The sequence below is a fragment of the Macrotis lagotis genome, chromosome 1 (assembly GCF_037893015.1).
Source record: "Macrotis lagotis isolate mMagLag1 chromosome 1, bilby.v1.9.chrom.fasta, whole genome shotgun sequence".
Classification (NCBI taxonomy): domain Eukaryota; kingdom Metazoa; phylum Chordata; class Mammalia; order Peramelemorphia; family Peramelidae; genus Macrotis; species Macrotis lagotis.
Window position 1 is genome coordinate 436,985,081 of NC_133658.1, and position 20,731 is coordinate 437,005,811.

A 20,731-nucleotide genomic window follows, 5' to 3' on the forward strand; every position below is an offset into this window, starting at 1 on the left:
TACATGTAAATAACTTTTGATGTCACAAAATGAAACTTTATCAAAATTAATTCTTTCCCTCATAATTTTTTATACTGATTGATCACTGCCTCCTCCTCAGCTCCCAGGATCATTTCTTCAAAGATGCCTCAGATTTGGCCCCTGACAATTAGTCATCTCAGCAAAGTTATTTTTAAATAATGTAAAAGCCCTAAGCAATCTACACAAGACAAATGTTTCTGTCAAGGCATATCAGGGTATATTAATTGAATGTACAATGGAAAAAAGGGTTGATTTGTTATTCATTATTGTCCTATGCAAGAAAATAGAGAAGATTATAGTACCCCCCCCACCCTACTGGGAAGGAAACTTGAATCTGGTTCTTGAGGGCTACTGATGCCTTCTGGGATCAATAGTTTCTCTTTCTTGCTGTGTCCTGTTGGAGGCATTATATAACACTTTATAACATATATAATTTTTACAATTGGTCAAAGAGTTCCCTTTTCTCATTGTTTAGATGGAAGTGGACATGGCTGTATTGATAGTCAATCTTATAAACTCATCTTCAGTAAAACTTTTCTATCAAGTGGTAATCTGTTTTAATGGTAGACTTGAAGATGAAAAAGTCATCTGGAGCGAATCATCTTTACATTGTATGACTTCATGTAAGCTACCCAATTTCCAGGCTCCTGTGAGATAGTTCATTCAGAGGCATACCTCAAAGTGTATTTTTTTCCTGCAGCAACTTATTATACAGAATGGAGTCTTCCAAAATATGGAAGCCATGGTCTATCCTCTCAATATGGAGAATATCCACTGCCAGCTGCATATTACTGGCAGAACTCACTTCTCCAGCATGAACTGTCCAATGAATGCCATTTTTCACAGGCTCCTCAAAGGCTTGTACATACTTAGGGAACTGGATACTGTTCTCAATAGTATCATCGCCAGCCAGGTCAAAGACTATCATTGTCTAATGGAGAGACTTCTTACAGAGTTCCACCACCCCAGGGGATCATTTTGACATGTGATGCAGGCAGCATAGAATAGATCTGACTTTGGTGTTGAAGTCCTGCTTCCCCTCTTATAGACCTGGGCTGATGAGAAACACATCTACAGGGGTAACATTACCCTCAGCCTGATTCTGAAATAGGATCCACCTTGGAGTTGGCTAGCAGGTAAGGGCTGTTCCTCACCTCCACATATACTACATTTTCTTTGGATTTCATCTCCACAAACTTGTAAGTCACTTGTTTGATAGCCTTCTTGTCACCTGTGATGACTGGCAAGAACAAGTCAAACTTAGCCAAAACCCTGAGAGGCATAGTGCTTATCCATATTGATCATGTCCTGAAATTCCCCACTGTCTTGGTGGGAAATAAGATTTCTCTTTTCTGACCAATGTACCAAATGGTTTCAGGTTTTATTGTTTCATTCAGAGGAACATGATGTTCTACTTTAGGTTTGTCCAAACACTGATGGCTGGCTCATGGTGACCTGCATTCAGTCCATCAATTGCATAGGTCTGCTTTCTCCCAAGGGTTCCCATCTCCTCACTATTAATTATGTTTTTTAGGTTTTTGCAAAGCAATGGGGTTAAATGGCTTGCCCAAGGCCATACAGCTAGGTAATTATTAAGGGTCTGGGTCAGGTGCTCCTGACTCCAGGGCTGGCGCCCTATCTACTGAGCCACCCAGCTGCCCCTCACCATTAATTTTTAATGCTATTCTTTGTACATTGTAAGATATCTAGAAGTAACTAAACAACTAATTTTCTTATCAAGTCCAGGTTGTTGTTTTTTTTTAAAGGAATATGGCTTCTTTTTTCCCAGATTTTAAAAAAAGGACATACTTAAACAGAACGTAAGAAGTTTTGTCACAGAAATGCTAATAATTTTAGTATTCCCAATTTACTTACAGGCAAATATCAAGAAAATATGCTCACTATTCTCCTCTATCCTATGTCTCTCCTCAAGTTACTTCAGTGTATCTTAAAACAATGAATGAATATTTGGACTCAATCCTTTTGGAGTTAACTACCTGTGTGACCTTGGGCAAGCAGGTGACATTGCTTCTCTGGGTTTCAGTTTCCTCATGGGCAAAATGATGTCTTTGGACTAAAGTCTAATCCACTTCTAGATCCCCCAAGATTCTACAATCCTTCAAGATGCCTAGAATGCTCTGCTAAAAAAACTTTGTTGTCTCCAGCACCCCAGATCTGCCCCATATAACAATTCATATTTTATAAACACTTTGAAGTTTTATCTTCACAACATTCAATGGTATTAGATGATCTTTAAGTGCCCTTTTTACAAATGAAGAAACTAAGGAAGGCAATGGTTAAGTCATTCATCTACCAAGTTCACATCATTAACAAGCGTCTCAGGCAGGATAGGAATTGTAGTCCGACCCAAGGGCCAGCTCTGCCATCTAGTGGCTCTATTTGTTTAGAACTCAATTGTTTCAAGCACTGAAGGAACTTTCCCCTTCAGTACAGAGTAGTCTAGTGTCAACTAGTTGTTACTCTATTTGAAAAATAGGTGCAGGAAAAAAATAGAGGGAAGATCTGAGATAAGAGTTTACTATCCCTTATGATTTCTCTCTCATCACACTCCATTTGGATCAATGTACAACATGGAAACAAAGTAAAGACTGACAGATTGCTTTCTGTGGGGGGGGAAGTAAGTTTTGGGGAAAAATTGTAAAACTCAAATAAAATATTTAATAAAAAAAAGAGTATATTAGACATGACACTAGTCCTCAGCAAAATTTTAGAGTAGGCAAAGTTTACTTTTAACATCTTTCCACCTTTTTTTTTCCTTAGCTTTTTGAAAGGCAATGGGGTTAAGTGGCTTGCCCAAGGCCACACAGCTAGGTAATTAAGTGTCTGAGGCCGCATTTGAACTCTGGGCCTACTGACTCCAGGGCTGATTCTCTATCCACTGCCCCACCTGGCTGCCCCTCCGACTTTTTTTTTTAACATCCCTTTCAAATCACCTCTTAAACTTCTTTCCAAAAACTACATTGTCTTACATTGATAAAACCCTTCAAAATTACTAAGGACTTTCTGTGCATTCTCTTTATCCTCAAGTTCTCCAGGCTTTCATATTGTTACCTATCCTTGTCTTAAACAGTGCATGGTACTACAAAATAACTTAAGCATTCTTCTCCTGTATAATCAGTGTTTCTAAAAGTGGAAGGTTCCCAAATTCTGTTTCATTTGCCTGATTATTTTTGATTAGATTTATTTTTTTAAATTTATTAATTTTAAACTTAATTACAAAAAACAGGAAAAGATAAAATCATTCCCATTTACATAGGAGAACATAAGAGAAGATTCAGCATAAAATAACAAATTTCCATTTCACAAAAAAATAAGAAATAAATCCTGCTCATTGTTTTCAAAACAACCCAGTTTTTTCTGTTTTCTCTTATTCTCTGCTGTGTGCTTATTTATTGTTTAATTTTTTTCTTTCCATCCCCCAGAGAAGGCAACAATTAAACATGAACATATATATATATATATATATATATATACATGTGTATACACATATACATCTATATATACATATGTAAGACTATATTATGCATAGTTCTATTTGTCAGTTCTTTCTCTGGAGAATAGCATCTTCCTCCATAGGTGCAAGCCTTTTCATGTTTTTCTAAATCAACCAGCACAACATTTTTTATTTCATAGCAGTATTCCATCATAATCATACCCAATCTGAGAGTTAAAGACTTTTTCCCAATTTTCTGCTTTCCTTCTAATCTTGGCAAAATGGTTTTATTAACCTGAGTATTATAGAAAGTTGAGAGAATGTGGTCTACAATGAAAATTTTCATTTAAAATAATGTTATCCATTTTACACTTCAACAATGTTGGTACCTTATAATATAGTTTGAGGTCTGGTATTCCTTTCTTTACCTTTGTTACCCTAATTTTTTGAAATATTTGATCTTCCAAATGAATTTTGTTATTTTTTGAACTAAGAAATTTTTTTTAGGAATTTAATTAGTATGGCATCTGATTATCCTTTTAAAAATGATAGATTTTATCAGACACAACGCTGAGTATTAATACAGCATGCTAAACAATCACTATTTATATTCCAATTAAAAGCTTGAATTTTAAAACTAAAAATAAAACCTCTAGATCACTCTGATAAAAAAAGAGCTTTTAGCTTTTCATTGATATATCATCAGCACATTATTTTCCTTCTCCAACTAAACAAAGTCAAGGAGTTCTCCCCTTAGTTCATGCTTTCCTAGATTAAACAAAGGGGACAGGGTTACTGAAGATATCCAGTTTACCAACAACACAGACATTTATTTGAGTAGAGATTATGGAATTGAGGAGATGCTACTGCTGAGAGCCTTTGAGAGGTATGACATGAAAAAATTTCATAGACTATCATTTGAGAAGCACCAATCACATCTGAAACTCTTTAAAATTATCTTTTAAAATTAATTTTTATCATCTTGTACATATTGCCTTTATCTGTACCTTTCATATAGTTGAATGGGTTATTGTTATTTGTCCTTCATTCCCCAAAAGGACCATGGCATCAGGGATATGATGCCATGACATGCACATGAATTGAATTATGAGTGAAGGGATGCTGTCCTAATTCATCAGTTTCTCCTCCTGAGCCATCAGGGTCCAGTGACCAGATAAGAGTCAGGATGATTGGAGATGACCCTGAATATGAGGCAATTGGAGCTAAGGATAAACTGAGAATTACACAGCTACTAAGTGTCAAATGTCTGAGGCTGCATTTGAACTCAGATTCTCCTAATTCCAGGTTCAGTGTTCTATCCATTGTGCCACTAGATACTACAGTATCTAGGGCAATAACCCTTTGTATAGTAGAAAAATTTGTCCCATTTTATATTGTCAATAATGAATAAGTATTTATCAATTGTCTACTATGATCTAGACACCAAGTAAAAAAGATAGCCCCCAAGTAGTTTTTATGAGAGAAACTAAGCACTAAAGATGTGAAGACCCATTTGTTAAGGTAACGGGAAAATAATATTTGAAACATCAAGGTAAACATGAGATTGAAGATTGGAGATTAGAGAAAGGCAAATATTGACTTGAGTTTTATAAAAAGCTAAGAGAATGGAACCTGCAAATTATAGACCAGTGAGCATTATTTGATTCCTAGGAAAATTCTGGAGAATGTAGTGTTCATTCAGTTTCTGTAGGGTTTTGTTTTGTTTTTCTTCCTCTGATAGAGATAGCATTATCCATCACCAGTCTCCTAGGATTGTTCTACTTCTCTGAGCTGCTGAGAGAAGCTGCACCCATCAACATTGATCAACTCATGATGTTGTTATTAATGTGTACAATGTTTTTTTGGTTCTGCTCCTCTCATTCAGCCTCAGTTCTTGTAATTTATTCCATGCTTCTCTAGAGTTAGATTATTCATGGTTTCTTATAGGAAAAATAGGACTCCATAACATTCATATACCATAACTTGTTCATCCATTCCCTATTGATGGGCATCCCCTCAATTTCCAATTCTTTGCCAATACAAAAATAGTTGCTATGAATATTTTGGAACATGAGGGACTTTTTCCATTTTCTATGATTTCTTTTGGATATAGACCTAGAATTTGAATTGCTGATCGAAGGGTATAATCAGTTTTATTGCTCTTTGGGCATAGTTTCATAGTGCTCTCCAGAATGGTTGGATCAGTTCACTACTCTACCAATAATGCAATAATGTCCCAACCCTCCCACAACCACTGCAACATTGATCCTTTTTTCTTTTTGTCATCTTAGCTATGTGTGAAGTGGAACATCTCAAATCAGTAATGATTTGGAACATTTTTTCACATAATTATATATAGCTTTAATTTCTTCTCTCTATATTCTTTGACCATTTATCAATTGGGGAATGACTTGTAATCTTATAAATTTGATGTAGTTTTCTATATAGTTTAGAAATGAGACCTTTATCAGAACCCTTAGCTGGGAAAATTGTTTCCCAGTTTTCTGTTTTTCCTTCTAATTTTGGTGGCTTTGATTTCATTAGTGCAAAAACTTTTAAATTTAATATAGTCAAAATTATTCATTTTGCAGTTTATAATGTATTTCTTGTTTGGTCATAAATTTGTCCCCTTTTCCATGGATCTTATAGAGTATTTATTGGTCTATTAATTTATCTATGATGTAACCTTTCGTGTCTAAATCCTATATCCCATTTGACCTTATTTTGGTATAGGGTGTGAGATGTGGGTCTATGCCTAGTTCTTGCAATATTATTTTTCTGTTGGTTTTGTTATTGATATGTTCAATTATGTTGCGTGTTTTCCTAATATTGAACCATCCTAGTCTACCTGGTATGAATCCTATCTGATCATGATGTATTGACCTAGTAATAACTTGCTGTTATCTCTTTGCTAAAAAATTATTTACGATTTTTGCATCAATGTTCATTAGGGAGATTGGTTTAGAATTTTCTTTGTTTTGCTTCTTCCTGGTTTAGGTATCAGCATTATATTGGTTCCATAAAAGGAGTTTGGCAGAACTCCTTCTTCTTCTGTTTTTGAAACAGTTTATATAGAATAGGAATTAATTGTTCCTGGTGTCATTGTTTAAGAAGAATGTGGAGAACATTTAGAGAAGAGCAACCAGATTGGTAAGGAACCTGATATCCTTACCATTAAAAAAAATACCTGATAAGGGAAGACTCTAGAAAGTTATTCTATTTCCAAAAATTTGGAGATCTATCATGTGGATGAAAAGGGAATCAAGTGTGTTCAGTTTATTTCTCAAGGGCAGACCATGAAAAATAGGTAGAGTTTGCAAAGAAGCAATTTTAGACTTGGTGTCAAGAAAAAATAAAAATTAGAGTTGTCTCAAAAGGATTATTTTGAGAGATGTTATGTTCCTCTTGTTAAAGTCCTTCAAGCAGAGGCTAACTGATCATGTTGCAAGTATGTGAATTCCTTTTGGTTTTGGATTGCACTAAGTGAAATTAGAGTTGAGTGACTTGCCCGAGGTCACACAGCTAGGTACTTATTAAGTGTAAGAGGCCACATTTGAACTCAGGTCCTTCTGACTCCAGGGCCAATGCTCTAGGTCAGTGTGTGACATTTTTCTGACTTAAGAAAAGTTAAGAGGGGGGCACTTAAGTGGTGCAAGTGGATAGAGCACCAGCCCTGGAATCAGGAGGACCTGAGTTCAAATTTTGCTTCAGACACTTGGGCAAGTCATTTAACTCCATTGCCCCATTGTAAAAAACAAACCAAAAAAAAAAAAAAAAGAAAACTTAAGAGATCAGCAAGAGAAACCTGTGACTCTGGAATGGAGCATTGCCTGGAGATCACATAGCGGCATCAACAACAGTGACTGAAGCAACAGCTTCAGAAACTCTCAGTTCAGAGATGGTAAGAGGAGTCAGAAAACTGGTCAGAAAGAGATTCAAGGGGCCCCGTTGCTGACATAGCTGGTCAATTCAGGCTTGCAGTTTGGGGGTGGGTGGAGAGGAGAGTTGTTATTTGGTCACATGGGACAGGGGACTGGGGACTCTTCTTGGATAAAGACCAGATTATAGAGCAGGAAAAAAGTAATGATACCTCTCTCAGGATCACACCATCTTATAAGTGTCAAAAATATGAAGACCCCTCCCCCAGAATTAACTATGAAAACAGCAGCACCAAAAGCCTGATACTTGTGACCATGCTTTCCCACCCCCAGGTGAAAAAAAGTTCAACTTAAATATAAAATACAGAGTCAAGAAACAGACTGGAGAAATGAACAAACAACAAAAAAGGACATAAGTCTAAAAAGTTACTTTGGAGATAGGGAAGATCAAGACATAAAGTCAAAAGAAAACAACAATGTGAAAATAGCCATCTATAGAGCATTTAAAAAAATACTAATTGAACTCAATTTCAAAATATAATCACTGGAAGAATTAAAGAAACAGGTAAAAATGGTATAGGATAAAATGGAGGGGGGGAATGAGAGTTGTGCAAGAAAATTATGAAACCTAACAGTTTAATAAAAGAGACACAAAAAATACTGAAGATAATAACACCTTAAAGAACTAAATTGACCTTATAGTAAAAGAGACACATAAACATATCAAAGAAAATAATTGCTTAAAAAGTAGGATTGACCAGATAGAAAAAGAAATACAAAAGCCTAATGAAGCAAATAATTTCTTAAGAATTAAAATTGGGTAAATGGAAACTAAAGACTCCACAAAATATCAAGAAACATTCAAAGTCTGAAGAAAGAAAAAAAAGAGAAGAAAATATGAAATGTCTCATCAGAAGAACAACTCACCTGGAAAATGTATTGAGAAGAAAGAATTGAAGAATTATTTTGCTATTGCTGAAGAGTACATATAGGGGTATGTTGGTCAGTGTTTAACAACCATCTCTCCAGTTGGAAAATGTACCATAGAACCTTTTAAGTTTAATATGCATTGTCAACATTTCCTATATAATTTTCTTAGGTCTAGACAACCAAAAAGATATTAATCATGCCCTGATTTATAGTAGTTTCCAGGGTACAAATGTTCCTTTGAAAATTTAACATTCATCTTTTAGACTCTCCCACTATCTCCTAAACTTCAGTTGTAGTGTGTGGGATTAATAAAGTTTTGCTTTGGTAAATGCTTGACTTCAACTCGGATATATATTTGAATCCTATCTCAGATGCTAACTAGCAACATGATCCTAGGCAATTTACTTAACCTTTCCTGATTCATTTAATCTATTTACTCATTTGTAAAATGGGGATAGCATCTACTTCACAGTGTTGTGAGGATAAATGACATAAATGAAATTCTAAACTATAAATTTCTTCACAAATGCTAGTAATTATTACCATCTAATTATTCTGGAGAGTATTTTGGATCTATGCCCAAACTATAAAACTTTGCATACCCTTTGATCCAGTAGTACTACTGTTTGGACTATACCCCAAAGATATGTTTTTTAAAAGGGGAAAGGACCTATTTATAGCAGCTCTTTTTGTGGTGGCAAAGAATTGGAAATGGAAGTAATGCTCATAATTGTGGGAATGGCTGAACAAATTGTGGAACATGGATGGAATACTATTGTTCTATAAGAAATGATGTGTAGGCAGATTGTAGAATCTGGACTTATATAAAGTGATATTGAGTGAAGTAAGCAGAACCAGGAGAACATTATACATTGAAACAGAAATATTGTGGCATGATCAACTATGATAGACTTAATTTTTCTCAGAAATACAATGATCCAAGACATTTCCAAAAGACTTGTGATAGAAAATGCTCTCCACACCCAGAGAAAAACTATGGAGTCTGAATGCAGATCAAAGTATATGATTTTCACTTTTTCTGTGTTTTGTTTTTGTTCTTCCTTTCTCATGGTTTCCCTCTTTTGTTCAGGTTCTTCTTTAACAACATGATTAGTAGGGAAATGATTATAATTGTATAATCCATGTCAGATTATTTGTGCTTTTGGGGAGGAGGGAGGAAAGAGAGAGAAGGAGAAATATTTGGAATTCAAAATTTTACTAAAATGAATGTTCAAAACTATCTTTACATGTTATTGAAAAATTAAAATACTATTAAAATTCTATTTTAAAAATAAAGTGAAAAAATAGTATGTTTTGATTTGCATTCAGATCCCTTCAGATCTTTCTCTGAATTTGGACAGTATTTTCCATCCTGAGTCCTTTGGAATTGTCTTAGATCATTGTATTGCTGACAATAGTTAAATCATTCCCAATTGATAATCATACATTATTGCTGTTACTGTATATAATGCTCTCCTGGTTCTGCTCATTTCATTTTGTATCAATTTATATGTTTTTCTAACTTTGTGATCCTGAACAGGTGATTTAACCCAGTTTGCCTCAGTTTCCTCATCTATAAATTAACTGGAGAAGGAAATGACAAGCCCCTCTGGTATCTTTGCCAAGAAAACTCCAGATGGAGACACAAAAAACTTAGATATGACTAAAATGACTAAAGAACAAATGAAATCTCTGGATCATCTGCTCATCATTTGTTATAGTACAATAGTGTTATAAATGTAGGATGGGTCAGAAGTTATGAAAAATAAATTCTCAAAAGAGAAATAACAAACTATTAATCACATGAAAGAATGTTCCAAATCACTAACAATAAGGAAAATGCAAATCAAAGCAACTCTAAACTTTTCCTGTACACTCAGAAAATTAGCAAAAATGGAAATAGTATTGGAAGGGTTTTAGAAAGACAGCACATGTGCATTACCATGAATTAGTATAATCAATCTGAAAAGCAATATGCAAATAAAGTAACTAAAACTCCATGATCCAGAGATTTCATTTGTTCTTTTGGTCATATTTAAGTCCCTGTGTCTCCATCTGGAATTTTCTTGGCAAAGATACCAGAGTGGTTTATCATTTCCTTCTTCAGTTCATTATAGATGAGGAAACTGAGGCAAACAGGGTTAAGCCACCTGTCCAGGATCACACAGTTAAGTGTCTAAGGCCAAATTTGAACTCTCTGTCATCTAACTGTACTGCCAGGTATATTTCCTAAAAGATAATTGACAAGGTGAAGGCTTCCACATACCCTGAAATATTAGCAGTGCTTTTTTGTGTGAACTGGAAAGAACTGGAAAGAAAGTAGATGTCTATCAGTTGGGGAATGACAAAACAAAACTGTAGAGCAATCATGTAATGGATTATTACTGTTTTGCAAGTCATAAAGAATGTGATGAATATATGGAAAGTTGGATTGATTTAAATGAACTGATGAAAAGTGATATAAAAAAACCCAAGAAACATCTATCTATCTATCTGTCTGTCTATCTGTCTAATGACTACAATCAAGTAAATAGAAAGAACCACAACCACAAAGTCATCAAAAATGTATCTTGGAAAAACACAAAGAATAACCTTGATTCCAAAGAAGACAAACGAGAAGATACTTCCCCATCATGGAATATTATTTATAATATTGGATTCTTTAATGTCTTGATTTGGTTAAAAAATTTCTTTTTTTTCTACTTTTTTTTTAAAAGAAAATCTTTACTTTGAGCAATGGTTCTCTGGAAAGGAGGAGTGATATGTCAGAAATCTAGGTGATACAAAAAGAAAAGTTCAATAAATGTCTCTTGAAAATCTAGGGATTGAAAATTAATTCTGATTGCCTAAATTTATACAGTTTATACACCCAAGATTAGTGATTTGGCACCGTTTCTAAGACAAAGATACAGCTTGGGAAATAGAAATCCTGTCTGTGGAGCATGGTACTTCTGCTCATGCCACTAAAATACATAACTGTCAGGGAAAGCAGAGATTGAACTTGGTTCTGGATGGGACATCTACTTTGCATGGCCTTGAACATGAAACTTAACCTTCATAGGGCTCAGTTTTTTTAACTGATAAATTGAATGGGTTGAATTAGAATGCCTATGAAATGTCTTCTAGATGGCTACAATGATACCATAATCTTTCTGTAATCATATTAATGGACAATAATGCCACCTAGTGATTAATTATATTCATTGAAGATTGCAATCCTCCATGACATCACTAATATAGAATGTTCCTTGCCTGACTTAAGATCTGTTTTCCCCTGATTACCACATATATTTCCTCTACTGACAGGGAGCTTATATTATCTTTTGATGTCAATATTCTTCGATTTATAATTTTTCTCAATTTTACAAAACTGCTATCCAACTTTCCAACCCTAAGTCCTGGATTTCTTCTTAATAAATATCTTTTAAATGATCGATTATTCATTATATATTACTATATTTTTATATTATTATAAATAGAATTAATTATTAATTTATTAGTCCAGCTTCACTTTTATATATCTGGTTATTTTTGTATAACATATGCTCTTCAAGAACCATGAATCTTAGCCTATTGAGTTTTGATGGGATTTCTAGGTCGTGTGATCAATATGACGGAAGACAAGGCATTCTCTCCCATCCTAGTAACTTTCAGATCTCTCCAAAATGTTTATGCACAAGAATAATGTAATTGTAATTGACCCCATGATCAAAGTACCAGGAACTCCTAAGGACTTAACAGCCCAGTGAACTAATGGCAGAGAAGACTAATTCCCAATCCCTAATGTTGTCACTCAATATCTTCTTCCTCTACTTGTACCCACAGTTTTCAGAAAGCACAACCCTACACACAGGCTTGTGTTCTGAGATTTGATGAGTTATTCTTTTACTGATGCTTTGGTCTCTGCCAATTAATGACAAGCCCCACAACCCTCACTCTGCCATTCTGATGCAACAAACAATAATAATTGCCTCTCTCTATGTCTGATAATCAATTTTGTCATTTCTCCTTAGGTATCTGACTGTCAACATACTTTTTTTTCCTTTGCCAAATTTTGTGATGTATGTATAATTATTTTTGCTTTCCCTTTCATCATAATTATTCAAAAAGAACAAATAACTAGTTTTAAAACTGAATTAATTGAATCTCTAGTCATTCATTTCCCAGTCCTTGATAACTTCAGACCCCTTGTGAAACCAATTATCCTTGTATCTTATCTCAATATGTTTGTCTTCATCAAAGTGATCAGAAAAATTTACTATCCTGATTTTTAAAAAACAAACTTTTGTTAATACTACATGAAGAGATTTTTTAAATCACATTTTATGCCACACTAATTACTAATAATTTGAGTTCACAAAGTATGTTTGTCAATAGGGTGATTAGCAATCATCTCTACATTTTTATAATTTCAACATTTAAAAACTCTGAGTAGTTAATACAAGTTCTCTAAATGGCAAGCTGAAATTAATCTTCAAACTCTATATAATATTCTTTGTCAAGAACCACTTTTATTTGTAATTAAGAATTCTCTGTCAGTTTCAATAAGATCAATTTATATGTCTTTGAGAGATGGAATGTCCATGTGCAAATGACATGAAAATATGATTATTTAGTGCATTCATACTTACAATTAAATTCAAATAGCCACTTCATTTTCAATGTTATTTTTCTTTAAATATTCAATAAATTTATTTTTTATATTAACACTAATTTATATTTTTCAAACTGTATTGATTATGCCTTTGTTAACCAAAACAAAGGCATCAGTTGTCTCCTGATTTATACCTCCTCCAATTTAACTTTTCTGTGTACCATAGGGGAGAAAAACAGCAAAACAAACAAATAATGATTGTATCTTGACAATATAAACAATATTTTGAATACATAGACTCCTGTCCCCACAGTTTCTCATTAAAAGAAAGGAGTATAATTTATAATCTGATATCCAGAGTTAAGTCTGATCATAAAGTAGTCAATTTGGTTTCATTTTTTGTTTGCATTTAAATTGTTTTAATCATATTATTCTCTAGTTTTAATTCACACTCTATCAGTTCATACAGATCTTTCTGTATTTCTCTGATTTTCTCATACTCATCATTTCTTACAGAATATAAATTGAAATTTGTTCATATTCTGAGTGAATGGTACCCACTTTATGTATATATTGCAAATTTATGTATATATTTTTCCTAATAAAAATGCTGCTATAGTTTTTAGATCATTGATATAACCTTTTTTATTTTGTTTTTGATCTTGTCATATGCCTGATGCAAGCAAGTAACCTTGGTTGTTTATTTTCAGTACTGAAATAAAATGAGATATTCTTAGGTCATTTTCAATTAACAAAAGGAGATTTACTTAATCATAACAGCAGCTTATTCAATAAGGAGAGATGCTGAGGACATTTTGAATTGATAGAGCTGACTAAGAAGATTACCTAGCTTGATCTTCCCATTGCCCATTGACAAATAGGACAGGATGTCAAAAGACTTAAGACTTGGTAAAGGGTGTGAGGTGTTGGTCTAATCTAAGTATCTTCCATACTAACTTCCAATTATCCCAGCAATTTTTATCAAAGAGGGAGTTTTTATCCCAATGACCGGACTTTTGGGGTTTATCAAACAGCAGATTACTGTAATCATCTCCTGCTTTTATACCTAGTCTATTCCACTGGTCCACCACTCTATTTCTTAGCCAATACCAAACACTTTTGATGACTGATGCTTTATAATATAATTTTTAGATCAGGTAGGGCTAAGCCACCTTCTTTTACACTTTTTTTCATTAAGCTACTGGCAATTCTTGACTTTTTATTTCTCCATATGAATTTACTTACAATTTTTTCTAACTCATCGAAGTAATTTTTTGGAATTTTGACTGGTATGGCACTAAACAGATAGTTTAGTTTTGGTAGAATTGTCATTTTTATTATATTAGCTCTCCCTATCCATGAGCAGTTGATATTTGCCCAGTTATTTAAATCTGATTTAATTTGTGTGAGAAGTGTTTTATAATTGTTTTCAAAAAGATTCTGAATCTGTCTTGGCAAATAGACTCCCAAGTATTTTATATTGTCTGAGGTTACTTTGAATGGGATTTCTCTTTCTAGCTCTTCCTGCTGTATCTTGCTAGACATATATAGAAAAGTTGAGGATTTATGAGGGTTTATGTTATAACCTGCAACTTTGCTAAAATTGCTACTTGTTTCCAGTAGTTTTTTAAATGATTTCTTGGGATTCTCTAGGTAGACCATCATGTCACCTGCAAAGAGTGAGAGTTTTGTCTCTTCCTTCCCAATTCTAATTCCTTCAATTTCTTTTTTCTTCTCTAATTGCTGAAGCTAACATTTCTAATACAATATTGAATAGTAGTGGTGATAATGGGCACCCTTGTTTCACCCCTGATCATATTGGGAATGCCTCTGGCCTCTCCCCATTGAATTTAATGCTTATTGATGGTTTCAGATAAATACTGCTAATTATTTTAAGGAACAGTCCATTTATTCCTACACTCTCTAGTGTTTTTAATAGGAATGGATGCTGTATTTTGTCAAAAACTTTTTCAGCATCTATTGATATGATCATATGATTTCTGATGGGTTTGTTGTTGATATAATTGAGTATACTCACAGTTTTCCTAATATTGAACCAACCCTGCATTCCTGGAATAAATCCTACTTGATCATAATGTATTATCCTAGTGATAACTTGTTGCAATCGTTTTGGTAAGATTTTATTTAGGATTTTTGCATCTATATTCATCAGGGAAATAGGTCTATAATTTTTTTTCTCTGTTTTAACTCTTCCTGGTTTAGGTAACAGCACTATATTGGTTTCATAGAAAGAGTTAGGCAGAGTTCCATCTTTCCCTATTTTTCCAAAGAATTTATATAGAATTAGAACCAATTGTTCCTTAAATGTTTGGTAGAATTCACTTGTGAATCCATCAGGCCCTGGAGATTTTTCTTTAGGGAGTTCAATAATGGCTTGTTGAATATCTTTTTCTCAGATAGGGTTGTTTAGGTATTTAATCTCTTCTTCATTTAACCTGGGCAATTTATATTTTTGTAAATATTCATCCATTTCACTTAGATTATCAAATTTATTGGCATAGAGTTGGGCAAAATAATTTCAAATTATTACTTTAATTTCCTCCTCATTGGTGGTGAGTTCACCTTTCTAATTTATGATACTAGCAATTTGGTTTTCTTCTTTCTTTTTTTACTTAAATTGATCTGAAGTTTATCAATTTTATTGGTTTTTTCATAATACCAACTTTTGGTTTTATTTATTAATTCAATAGTTTTTTGCTTTCAATTTTATTAATTTCTCCTTTAATTTTTAGAATTTCTAATTTAGTATTTAATTGGGGATTTTTTGATTTGTTCTTTCTCTAATTTTTTTAGTTGCATGTTCAGTTCATGGATTTCCTCTTTCTCCAATTTATTCATATAAGCATTTAGAGCTATAATATATCCCCTGAGAGTCGCTTTGAATGAATCCCATAGGTTTTGGTATGTTGTTTCATTATTATCATTATCTAGGACAAAATGGTTGTTTTTTTCTACAATTTGTTTTTTGTCCACTCATTTTTGAAAATGAGGTTATTCAGTTTCCAATTTGTTCTGGGTCTATATCTCCTTGGCCCAGTATTGCATATGACTTTTATTGCATTGTGATCTGAAAAAAGATGTATTCACGATTTCTCTCTTTCTGCAGTTGATCATTAGGTTTTTATGTCCTAGTACATGTACAATTTTTGTATCAGTTCCATGTACTACAGAGAAAAAGGTATATTCCTTTCTATCCCCATTCAGTTTCTTCCATAAGTCTACCATATCTAATTTTTCTAACATCTATTTACCTCCTTAACTTCTTTCTTGTTTATTTTATGTTTCGATTTATCTAGATCTGATAGCAGGAGGTTGAGGTCTCCCACTAGTAGAGTTTTGCTGTCTATGTCTTCCTGTAGTTCTTTTACCTTCTCCTCTAAGAATTTGGGTGCTGGAGGGACAGAGCCAAGATGGCGACATGAAGGGATCGAGTCTTAGGAGCTCTCTGATAAAAATTCATAAACTAAGGACTCTAACTAAACTTTCAAGAAACAGAACCCACAAAGGGACACAGTGAGGCAGTTCTCCTATTCAAGGTAACCTGGAAAAGAGCAGAAAGACTCTGCTCCCCGGGCTCGGAGGGGTGGCTTGCCAGAGGGGTGGCCAGCCAGAGCGAAAGAACATCAGCCTCCTGGAGGCAGCCCCAGGGCACTAGGAGCTGTGGCTCACAGCAGCAGGGGAGTCTCCTGCGCTGCACCCCGGGGAGCACTGGGCACAAAGTGGGGGAACAGCAGGGGACCTCTGCCAGACCAAGCACATGGAGCCCAGCCCTCAGGGCACACAGCAAGCAGCTTGGTCTTGCAGCAGCCCAGACCTGGAAACAGAAGCAGGCTGAGCTGGTAAGCAGGAGCCCCCAGGGCATGAGCCCATTGAGCTGAGGGAGGGGAGTGAAAAGAGAGAGAGAGAGACTGCAGAGCTCTGTCCTCTGCCCCTGGAACAGGACTCTGGGGCTCTGACCACATTCAGATCCTGATCACAGTCTAGCCCCCCCCACCATAGAACAACAGGGCCCCCCCCCCACCCTGGCCCCGTGGCAGAGGGAGGCGCTTATGGTCATTCACAGACCAGGAGGGAGGACAGAACCTCACACACTGAGACCCTTGTGGGAGTGTCCCAAAAGCTCAGGAAGCACTCCCAAAACAGGCTTAGGCTGGGAAAATAAGCAAGCAGAGCAACAAAAAGAAGACTATTGAGAAATATTTTGCAAATGAGCCCAAGAAGGACCAAAATACTCAGTCTGAAGATGAGGAAGCACAAGATCCTGCATGTAAAGACTCCAAGAAAAACAGAAATTGGGCTCAGGCTATGACAGAGCTCAAAAAAGACTTTGAAAATCAAATGAGGGAGTTGGAAGAAAAACTGGGAAAAGAAAGGAGAGAGATGCAGGAAAAACATGAAAATGAAGTCAGCAGCTTAGTCAAGGAAATCCAAAAAAATGCTGAAGAAAATAGCATGCTAAAAACCAGCTTAGGTCAAATGGATAGAACAGTTCAAAAAGTTATTGAGGAGAAGAATGCTTTAAAAAGCAAAATTGGCCAGATGGAAAAAGAGATAAGAAAACTCTCTGAGGAGAACAAATCCTTCAGACAAAGAATAGAATTCAGGGAGATTGATGAATTTACCAGAAATCAGGAATCAATGCTTCAAAACAAAAAAAAAATGAAAAATTAGAAGAAAATGTGAAATATCTCATTGAAAAAACAACTGATATGGAAAACAGATTTAGGAAAGATAATTTAAAAAATTATTGGAATACCTGAAAGTCATGATCAGGAAAAGAGCCTTGACATCATTTTCAAAGAATTACTACAGGAAAATTGCCCTGATATTCTAGAAGCAGAGGGCAAAATAGAAATAGAGAGCATCCACCGATCCCCCTGAGAAAGAGATCCCAAAAAACCAACCCCCAGCAATATTATAGCCAAGTTCCAGAACTCCCAAGTCAAAGAGAAAATATTACAAGCAGCCAGAAGGACACAGTTCAAATTTCATGGAGCTGCAGTCAGGATCACACAGGACTTAGCAGCAACTACATTGGAAGCTCGTAGGGCTTGGTATACAATATACCAGAAGGCAAAAGAGCTTAGAATGCAGCCAAGAATGAGCTACCCAGCAAGGCTGAATGTCCTCTTCCAGGGAAAAAGATGGATTTTCAATGAACCAGGGGAATTTCAAAGGTTCCTTTTGGAATGGCCAGAGCTGAACAGAAGGTTTGATCTTCAGATACAGGATTCAGGTGAAGCATGGAGATTGGAGGAGAGGGAGGAAATATAAGGGACTTAATGAGGATGAACTGCATGTATAGAAAAATGATACTGATAATATTCATATGAACCATCTCACTTAATAGAGCAGGTAGAAGGAGCTTTTATAGTTGAAGCACAGGAGAAAGCTGAATTCGAAGATAAAATATGGTGTAAAAATGGAATCAATAGGAAAAAAAGGGAAATAGAATGGGAGAAAGAAAAAGGAGAGGGGTAATAGTCCAAGATATTTCACATAAGATTTTTTTTTTATTACAATGAGTTATTGCAATGATATGGAAGCGGGGAGGCAAGGGGGAATGCGGGAACCTTTGCTCTCATCAGAGATGGCTAGGAGAGGAAACAGCAAATATACTCAATGGGGTATAGACATCTGGAGTAAGAAGGAGGGTGGAGCAAGGGGGAAGGGGTGGGGATGTGAATAAAGGAGGAGAGGATGGACCATGGGGGGAGAGTGGTCAGATATAACACATTTTCTTTTTTTACTTCTTGCAAGGGGCTGGTATTGAATGGGCCTGCCCAGGACCATAGGGCCAGGTGGATTCTGGGCCTAAGGGGTGGTATGGGGGCTCAGGGCTTCTTGGCCCCAGGACCAGAGATGTGTCTGCTGTGCCATTCAGCGATGCTACAGCAGAGTCAGAGTGAAAGGAGAGCAAAAATGTAGTACATGGTAGTGGAGAAATAAGAAAGGAGGGAGTTGCGATCAGCAATGGCAACATTGGAAAAATATGGAAGTAACTTTTGTGATGGACTTATCATAAAGAATGGGATCCACCCATGACAGAGTTGTTGGTGGTGGAACAAAGACTGAAGCACATTTTTTAATATTATTATTATTTGGGGGAGGGTGCAGTGCAAGTGGGGCTGGGTGGCCTGCCTGGGGCCACATAGCAGGGTGATCTTTGAGTGTCTGGGGCCGGATTCGGACCCAGGTGCTCCTGGCTCAAGGGCCAATGCTCTGTCTGCCACCCAGCCACCCCTACTATTATTACTATTTTATTTTATTTTGGGTCTTTTTTTTTCTCTTCTTTTTGGTTTTTGCAGGGCAGTGGGGATTGAGTGGCTTGCATGTCACAAGGCTGGGTGATTGTTGGGTCTACAGGACTGGATGTGGGCTCAGGTGCTCATGGCTCCAGGGCTGGTGCTTTATCCATTGTGCCACCTGGCCATACCTACAATTATTACTATTTTTTTATTTTAATTTTTTTCTCTCCCCTTTACTTTATCGCTCAAGCAAGTCTATACTCATGGGGGGAGGGGGTATTTCATTTACTCTTAAACAAGAATATTTTTATTAATGTAAAGAAACCATTTGTACAAAATGAAAATTAAAAAAACAAAATAAAAAAAACTCTAAAAACATGAATTTGGGTGCTGTCCCACTGGGTGCATATATATTCAATATTGAAATGACTTTATTGTATATGGTACCCTTTAGGAGGATAAAGTTTCCTTCCTTATCTCTTTTAATGCTATCTATTTTTGCTGCTGTTTTGTCTGAGATAAGGATTGCTACCCCTGCTTTTTTTACTTCAGCTGAAGCAAAATATATTTTGCTCCAACCTTTTACCTTTACTTTCTATGTATCTCTCTGCTTCAAATGAGTTTCTTGCAAGCAGCATATTGTAGGATTCTGGTTTTTAATCCACTCTGCTATTCGCTTATGTTTTAAGGGAGAGTTCATCCCATTCACATTGAAGGTTATGATTACTAATTGTTTATTGTCCTCCATGCTATCTCCCTTCCATTTGTATTTCCCCCCTTTCTCCCCCCTTTATCCATATTCCCCAGTATTTTGTTTCTGAATACCACCACCTACAGTGTGTTTGCCCTCCTATATCGCATCCTCCCCTTTCTTTCCCCTTTCCCTTTTTCCTTTTTCCCTTCCCTTCATTTTCTTATTTCCCCTTTTTCCCCCACTCCCCTTCCCTTTCTCCATCCCCCCCTCCCATTTTCCCCTTTTAATACTTGAAAGGTTAGATGTTTTATAAATTAACTGAGTATGTGTAGGTTGACTTTAAGCCAAGTCTGATGAGAAGAAGATTCGGGTGTTTCTCATCTGCTCCCTTCTTCCCCTCTATTACCATAGGTTTTTTGTACCTCTTAGTGTAATGAGATTTATCCCATTCACCCCCCTCCCTCCTCCAGTCTCTTTCTTGTCCCCCTTTTTAAGGAGGTAGTGTTTTTTTAGATCATTCTAAGTCATAGAAAATTCTGAGTGTCTGTCCCTTCTAATTCAGTATATTCTGTTGAATAGAGTCAAAATTCCTGAGAGCTATTAGGGTCTTTCTCCCAAGTGGGGTAAATCCAGTTACATCTCTTTAGATAGCAGTCTCATGGATAGGTCATGAATGTCCATTATTTCTGGCTAGGTATATTCTCTCTGTTGGAGTTACAATTCTCAAGATTTACAAGAATCTTTCTTCCCCCCATGCTGGGATATAGCCAGTTTCAACTTACTGGATTGTGTTTTTTTTCCTTTTACCACCACCCCCTTTTTTTTTAACCTTTTCATGTGTCTCTTGAACCTCCTGTTTGATGTCCAGATTTTCTGTTTAGCTCTGGTCTT

The 20,731-nt window shown here is 35.6% G+C and overlaps 1 pseudogene; it reads right to left on the reverse strand.

The window, feature by feature from the left end:
- Window positions 1-492: 492 nt before the first annotated feature.
- On the reverse strand, window positions 493-2,408 carry LOC141504375 (adenosine deaminase-like; annotated as a pseudogene).
- Window positions 2,409-20,731: the final 18,323 nt, after the last annotated feature.